The following is an 8,347-nucleotide window of genomic DNA, read 5'->3' on the forward strand; positions in this document are numbered from 1 at the left end:
CTCTTGCTACGGACTTACAATAAATAAGAATGTGGATTTCATTCATTTACCATCAAGCTGTTCATAGCCGTGATCGTCTAGTCGTTGGTAACGAATGTCATAACGGTGATATTAGCAGTGCAAAGTTCGAACCTAGTATCCGGAATGAAATTTTTTGATTGTAATTTTTTTCTGCACCAAAATATTGTTTTAATCCTAGAACATGTAAAAGTATTATATATATTTCATTTTCATATAATGGCGATGATTTTGTTTCTGTTTTTACTGTCAAAGAAGTAGTTTAAACCCATTTCTTAAAAAAAAAACATCACACACAAAATAAAAAAAAAATCAATAAACATGAACAAACCAAGATATATATATATTTCATTAGATTACAAAAGTGAATTATCAGTGAGACAGAAATACAGTTAAATGACATGTATTGACAATTAAGCGCTTTAAGAGTACTATTCATATAATGATTGATGTCAGCCATCGTGGTCTAGTGGTATCATGCATAGACTGAAGAGTATTGATTATAAAGAAAATACGCGCGGGTTCGAATTCTACACATGCCACTTGTTTTTGAGAGGATAAAAGATCGTAAGTTAAAAGGTTAAAGTTATAATTTAAGTTCTCTTAAGTTAATACTGTGGTCAGTGGATTCTTGAAAAATAATCTACAGTAAGAACAATAGACTGACGTCAGAGAAATGGGTTAAATATATTTCATTTTCATATAATGGCGATGAATTTGTTTCTGTTTTTACTGTCAAAGAAGTAGTTTTAACCCATTTCTTAAAAAAAAAACATCACACACAAAATAAAAATAAAATCAATAAACATGAACAAACCAAGATATATATATTTCATTAGATTACAAAAGTGAATTATCAGTGAGACAGAAATACAGTTAAATGACATGTATTGACAATTAAGCGCTTTAAGAGTACTATTCATATAATGATTGATGTCAGCCATCGTGGTCTAGTGGTATCATGCATAGACTGAAGAGTATTGATTATAAAGAAAATACGCGCGGGTTCGAATTCTACACATGCCACTTGTTTTTGAGAGGATAAAAGATCGTAAGTTAAAAGGTTAAAGTTATAATTTAAGTTCTCTTAAGTTAATACTGTGGTCAGTGGATTCTTGAAAAATAATCTACAGTAAGAACAATAGACTGACGTCAGAGAAATGGGTTAAATAAATGTACAGTCGATCAACATGACGCTTTTACACTTACAGCAGCAATATCAGGCGAGACACATGGTTCCGTGGAATATTTTACAAATTTATTACAAAAATACTGCTTCCGTTTGAGAACTTAGGATAAAAACAACAGGACCAAGTGGTTTGGGGATATCCCAATTATGTCCGAAATACTGTAAACTTTTTAATACTTTTTTTCTTATTATTGTCTGCCGTTCCCCTTTTTCATACCAAATAACTCTGAACAACCACTTGAACTTTAATTTGAACTTTAACTCAATGGATTAGCGATACCCATCCAAAGCACCTTAAACAAACGATATATTGAAATCTGTTTAAAAATAGAACATATTTTTTTCCGAATTGGTCACTTGGTTTTACCTCATCAAGTAATGGGATAACCACATCAAAGAATGACAGGACCACATCAAATAATGAAACAAACACATCATGTAGTGTAAAATCGTCAAATTTTGAAACATCATTGCGTAATGTTAAAACCATATAAAGAATAGGCAAATCATCATTACGAAATAACAAAACCACATCATGTAATGAAACAACTACATAACGTTAAGTCACATTCACATCAAGTAATGTTAAAACCACATTGACTAATGACACAACCACATTAAATAATGGTGAAACCACATCGAGTAATGACAAAACCATATTGAGTAATGACAAAACTATATCAAGTCAATACGAAACCATATCGTGTAATATCGAAATATCATTAAGTAATGACTATTCCATATTGAGTTATATCAAAACATCATTACGTAATGTCAAAACCATATTAAGTAAAGACAAAATATCATCAAGTAATAATAAAACAACATAAAGTAATATCAGAGTTCCACATAAGACAGCTGTGGCGTTCCATAGATTCAGCACGACATGTTCTGGATCACTAACATGTTCATCGTTCTGGGCGATATTACCGTTACTATTTTGGCGATCTTTATTTTCTAAATAAAATTGTTTAAGAACGGTTTTAGCAACATTTTTGGGTACAATAATCCCCAACTGCTGCAGTTTTATCCTAAGTTGCTGTGACGTCCAATTGTCTGGATTATTTAAGTCCAAATGTCTATTTGAATACGGTTGATTTCTTGAATTTCTTCTGGAAGCCATAATTATTGAAAGTTCAATATCTTTGTAACAGTTACTAAAATGTTCTTTGAAATTGCTAAGTAAAAGTGAATGTTAAATATAGCAATGTTAAAACACAAAGTTTCTATTAGTAAGATAATCCCACTGGTTTCTCTTCAATCCACGAATAAATCTTTCGCCTTTTACTAAAGATTTCCGTGGAGAGGAACAAATTAATGAGTCTATAGACTATTTTTGCAGCCCTGTATTGGTCAGGGTAAAAAAAGCAAAGATATTGAACTTTCAATAATTATGGCTTCCAGAAGAAATTCAAGAAATCAACCGTATTCAAATAGACATTTGGACTTAAATAATCCAGACAATTGGACGTCACAGCAACTTAGGATAAAACTGCAGCAGTTGGGGATTATTGTACCCAAAAATGTTGCTAAAACCGTTCTTAAACAATTTTATTTAGAAAATAAAGATCGCCAAAATAGTAACGGTAATATCGCCCAGAACGATGAACATGTTAGTGATCCAGAACATGTCGTGCTGAATCCTATAGCACAACACTCCGGGAGTGCCTCAGACAGTACCGCGAATGATACCGACGGATTGCGTCATCCAACAGCTGATGAAAGTAGTTCGCGGAGCGATGTCAACGATTCAACCGGAAGTGCGCAGTTCGACAGCGTCGGTGGCAACAACATGGCTGCCATTATCCAATCTTTCAGTATAGTGTCGCAGTCTGTAGCACAATGCGCGTCAGGTCTCCAACAGACAGTCAGCCTTATCGCCAACCAAAAAAGTACAGAAAGCGGTCCTGCAAAGAAATTTGATCTAGCGCAGTGGTACCAGAATAGAAATATGGAGGACGTACCACTAGCCGTGCACGGATCCGTACAGAACCGCCCAACACTGCCACTGTCAACAACACCATCTCTTGGATATTTGTCCACAACTCTGTGCCCTACAGCTGGAGTCCGATCTGATGCATTCTCAAATGTGGATATTGTGTCTCCATCATTACAAAGGAGCATTATTGAGGGTAAGGATGTAAACTTAGGCGCTCTCCTTATTCCCAATTTTGAGTCTCCTGTAAACCATTCCATAATTGCAGACGGGGTGCATGTCAATTTAGCAAATAAAGCAGACCCAAGATTAAACAGGCATCTATCAATCCAAGAGTTTATTCAAGCTTTTGGAAAATTCAAAAGAATTATGTGTGGTGCCTACCCAGACCGTCGGGATGAATTAGATGCCTATGAAGCTGACATTATTAACATTAATAATTTCTATGGCCCAAAATTTTATGACTATCATAAAATTTTTACAGCAAAGGCAGCAGCACTTCTGAGGGAAAGGCATGTTAAGGTTGATTGGAGCCTTCGTGATCGTGACATCCTTTCTTTGATAACAGCGGGATCCTCAGTAAACGTGTGTAAAATCTGTAATTTAATTGATCATGCTACACAATACTGCCCATTGCAATCATCAGTCCAGGTTGAAAATTCCTCTTCAAGATCATATTCATCTAGCAACCTACAATCCGTAGACAAGCAAGGTCGTTCAAGAGTATTTCATGAAGGTCTGGAAATGTGCAATAATTTCAATAATCCTAAAGGTTGTTATAGGAAAGTGTGTTATCTCCTCCACAAGTGTACAAAATGTCGTGCAACAGGCCATGGTGCCTCAACCTGTAGGAAATCCAATAGCAATGTGCCTGTTCATTCTTCAACATCTTCAGTGTCCTCCAAGGGAAATAAATTGGAGAAACCAAATTCAGGATGACTATCCAAGGAAAAGTTCTTTTATGAAGCTTCAACACCAGTAAATGTTGATAAATTAGAGGAAGAGTTATCATCACATCCTGATAAAAATTTTGTATTATATCTATGTAATGGTCTGAGACAAGGTTTTGATTGTTTAGTTCAAGGGGAAATTTCAGAATCTAAAGAGTGTAAAAATAATTTTTCTGCAAGGTCTCAGGTTTTAGTTGTATCAGAGTTAATTAAAACTGAATGCCAAAAAGGCTTTGTACATGGACCTTTTCAGTCCGTACCTTCTGCAAATTATAGAGTGAGTCCACTGGGTGTTGCTGAAGGAAAATACTCTGGGAAGAAACGTTTGATTTTAGATCTTTCATCTCCACATGACAATGACAGTTTTCTAAGTATTAATGATATGATTGATAAAGAAGAATGTTCCATGTCTTATGTTAAAATTGATGACGCTATAAGAATTATTCTAAAATTAGGAAGGAACAGTACACTATGTAAATATGACATATCCGACGCGTTCAAAATTTGTCCTTACTTGCCATCCCAGTGGCCTTTATTTTGTTTCAAATGGCAGTCTTTTTATTATTATTATGTAAGATTAACTTTTGGCTGCCGGTCTAGTCCTAAAATTTTTGACACAGTGTCACAGGCAATTTGCCATATTGCAGAGAAAAATTATAAGATTAAGAACATTTTACATCTACTTGATGATTTTCTTACTATTGATCACCCAAGTGAAGATGGTGAAAGAAGCATGGCTATAATGATGACCATTTTTAAACGTTTAAATATTCCAATAGCCAAACACAAGACTGAAGGACCAGTTACTTGTCTAGAGTATTTAGGTATTATTTTAGATTCAAACAAAATGGAAGCAAGACTTCCAAATATTAAAGTACAGAGAATATGCGAGTTTATTTCCAAATTGTTGTCAAAATCATCTTGTACAAAGAGACAGTTATTACAGTTGTTAGGACATTTTAATTTTGCCACAAGAGTTATTTTACCTGGCAGATCTTTTTTGTCGTACCTAATTAATTTGTCAACTACTGTTAAACATTTAAATGAATTTGTACATTTAACTAAAGAATGTAAGGTAGATTTAGAATTTTGGTTGAGATTTTTGTCAAACTGGAATGGCATCACTATGTTTCATGATTGTTATTTTACATCCAGTTATGACTTTGAATTATATACAGATGCTGCTTCTACAATAGGCTTTGGGGGATATTTTCAAGGCAAATGGTTCTCTTCATATTGGCCTGTTAATTTACCTACTTTAACTGACAATTTGTCAATGGCTTTCCTTGAGTTATACCCTATTGTAGTAGCAGCATTGTTATGGAGCCACCTCTGGCCCTGTAAAAAGATATTATTTTGGTGTGATAATGAAGCTACTGTTGCTATTGTCAGAAAGGGACGCTCTAAATGTTTAGAAATCATGAAACTTATGCGTCAACTAACATGGTGTGCAGCTAAGTTTAATTTTCATTTTAGTGCTAAACATGTACCTGGTCATATTAACCAAATTTCTGATGCTTTGTCTCGTTTTCAGATGACTCGCTTCCGAAAACTGGCTCCACAGGCAGAGCAGCACCCTCATATATGCCCAAGTGTGTCAGAAGTAATGTGGTCTTAACAAACACAGTCAACACACTATGGTCTAATGCAGTAGCTATGAGGACAAGAGCTGTTTATGAAACAGGATATAACCATTTCAAAACATTTTTACTTTTAAATGGGGTCAACCTGAATGGGAACAAATTACCTCCCATTTCTGAAGAACTTTTAATTTATTTTGTTGGTCATTCTTTTCAAATTCTGAAGTTACAATATTCTACTATTAAGCTGTATATTTGTGGTATTAGATACATGTGCCTCATGGACGATATTCCCTCACCCTTTCAATCATCAGACAGAGACCACAAATCAATGGTTCGACTCTCTTTATTTCTAAAGTCGGTTAAACGTTCACAAAAACAGTCAGTCAGGCCAAGATTTCCAATTACTTCTGACATACTAAAGCAAATGTGTGTTAAACTGAAGAGAGGCTTTTTTTCAGAATTTATAGACTTAATGTTTGAAACTGTTTGTATTGTAGCATTTCATGGTTTTTTACGTTGTGGTGAATTTACTGTAGATAATGCATCTAACTTTGATTCAGAATCTAATTTATGTGTTTCTGATGTTACATTTTATGAAGATTTTGCAATTCTTCACCTAAAGCAGTCAAAAACAGATCCTTTTAGGAAAGGCATTGATATACAATTGCATAGGCTAAATAATATCCTATGCCCTTATACAACTTTAAAGAACTACTTACAATTAAGATCAGTTAAAGGAAAATGTGCACTTTCAGATCCATGGTTCATTAATGAAAATCTTTCAGCTTTAGAAAGAAAATATTTTATTACAAATTTAAAAATTTTATTAGAAGCCTGTGGATACCAAGCCGCCCTATATAATGGACATTCTTTTCGTATAGGTGCAGCAACCAGTGCTGGTAAAACTAATATTGAAGATCACTTAATTAAAACATTAGGTAGATGGAGTTCTGATAGTTACTGTCGATATGTTAGGACAGAGAAATCTTCTATTAAGAACGCACAGCAACAAATTTGTAACAGTTAAAATTTGTACAGTTATTATGTATATTATGTATGTATATATATATATAAATCTAGGTAGCACTAAGATTACATGTTAACTCTTACACATTCTATTTTCATGAATTAGTCAGTTGTGTGTTATATCATTAAACTATGTACAGCTTAAATTGTGTTTAATAGAATTCCACAGTGTGTAGTTGAAGGTTTCATTCCTTAAAACCCAATTTTTCCCATTTATTACCTTGGGGGTCACTCAGCTGTTTCACACCTGACTTTTTGGACCCTTTCGAAATTGACCACTGGTCTAATTTCTCATTTCCCCCAAGTCATTAAATGTAATACATCTACATTTATTTCTCTCTCCACCGTCAATCTAACCCCCTTTTATCGTAGCCACCTGCTATGAGATGGAGCAACGCTTCATCCCCTTATAGGAACTCATCTGGTTCCGGTTGGTTGACGGAGTGTCCATGTCCATGGGGCTTGGTCCATCTATACCAAGTGTCGTCGACAGGGCCTGGAGCTAAATTTCCCTTTGCTGAGTACTTGACTCCCAAGGGCCAAATTATTTATATATTTTATTAATAAAAAATAGAAATTAAATAATCTTGTTGTCAGCAGCAAACTCATTGATATACTATTTGGTTATACTGGATTGTCTGTTTCAATCTTATAGGAATGTCCAAGTCTGAAGGTCTCGTTTATTGTCAAGGTTGTCAACACTGCAGGAGTATGTTAAGAAATAAGTTACAAATACTGGGTATAAAAGAATACCAGAGAACACCTAAACAAGAGAGCTACAAATACAGGGTATAAAAGAATACCAGAGAACACCTAAACAAGAGAGCTACAAATACAGGGTATAAAAGAATACCAGAGAACACCTAAACAAGAGAGCTACAAATACAGGGTATAAAAGAATCACCAAGATCACCTTTAAAAAGAGGAGTTTTAACAAAGTCACAGTTTACTTAATCATGAGGAACACCTAAACAAGAATCAACTAGCTAAACAAGGTACATGAATCATTATCGATAAACCACAGAAAATAGAATACAGACTTAACAATGAATAAAGTCATTACTTGCTGCATCCGTCGTATCGTCAATGTCATAGTTGCTACTGTTAAGTTATGGATTTCAGCCCTTCTGTCATATACCTAAGTCCCTGGAGTCATAGAATAAATAGAAGCTTATATTATGTATAAGTGTTGTTTATTGATGACACATCATAGTTTGCATGTGTGTAGCAAATGTTTGGTACTGACATGCCTCTGGCTGCATGATCACTCCTTATTTGGTTATAAGGCAAAGGAGTGATACATACCCTTCTCAAATTTCCCCAGGATGCTAGGTAGTTGTTCATTTTGAGTTTTGCTGCTGACAGGGAAAGTCATACATTAGTTATCATAAAGTTACAAAATACCCACCCACCTCCCTTTAATCACCTTCAACTACTCACTGTATATGGGAGCAGTCTCAGCAAACCAGTGGTTTTCTTCAATTTCAAAACTCCCTTTCGAAATTGACCACTGGTCTAATTTCTCATTTCCCCCAAGTCATTAAATGTAATTTAGCTCCAGGCCCTGTCGACGACACTTGGTATAGATGGACCAAGCCCCATGGACATTTGTAACTTTATGATAACTAATGTATGACTTTCCCTG

The 8,347-nt window shown here is 34.7% G+C and overlaps 1 non-coding gene across 1 annotated transcript; it reads left to right on the plus strand.

Moving 5' to 3' along the window:
* The first annotated feature begins 2,448 nt into the window (after positions 1 to 2,448).
* Positions 2,449 to 2,567, plus strand: LOC127716796 (U5 spliceosomal RNA). The gene has a single exon (XR_007989127.1). It is a non-coding gene; the product is annotated as a U5 spliceosomal RNA (small nuclear RNA).
* The last annotated feature ends 5,780 nt before the right edge of the window (positions 2,568 to 8,347 follow it).

Source organism: Mytilus californianus, unplaced genomic scaffold (genome assembly GCF_021869535.1).
Source record: "Mytilus californianus isolate M0D057914Y unplaced genomic scaffold, xbMytCali1.0.p SCAF_1, whole genome shotgun sequence".
Classification (NCBI taxonomy): Eukaryota; Metazoa; Mollusca; class Bivalvia; order Mytilida; family Mytilidae; genus Mytilus; species Mytilus californianus.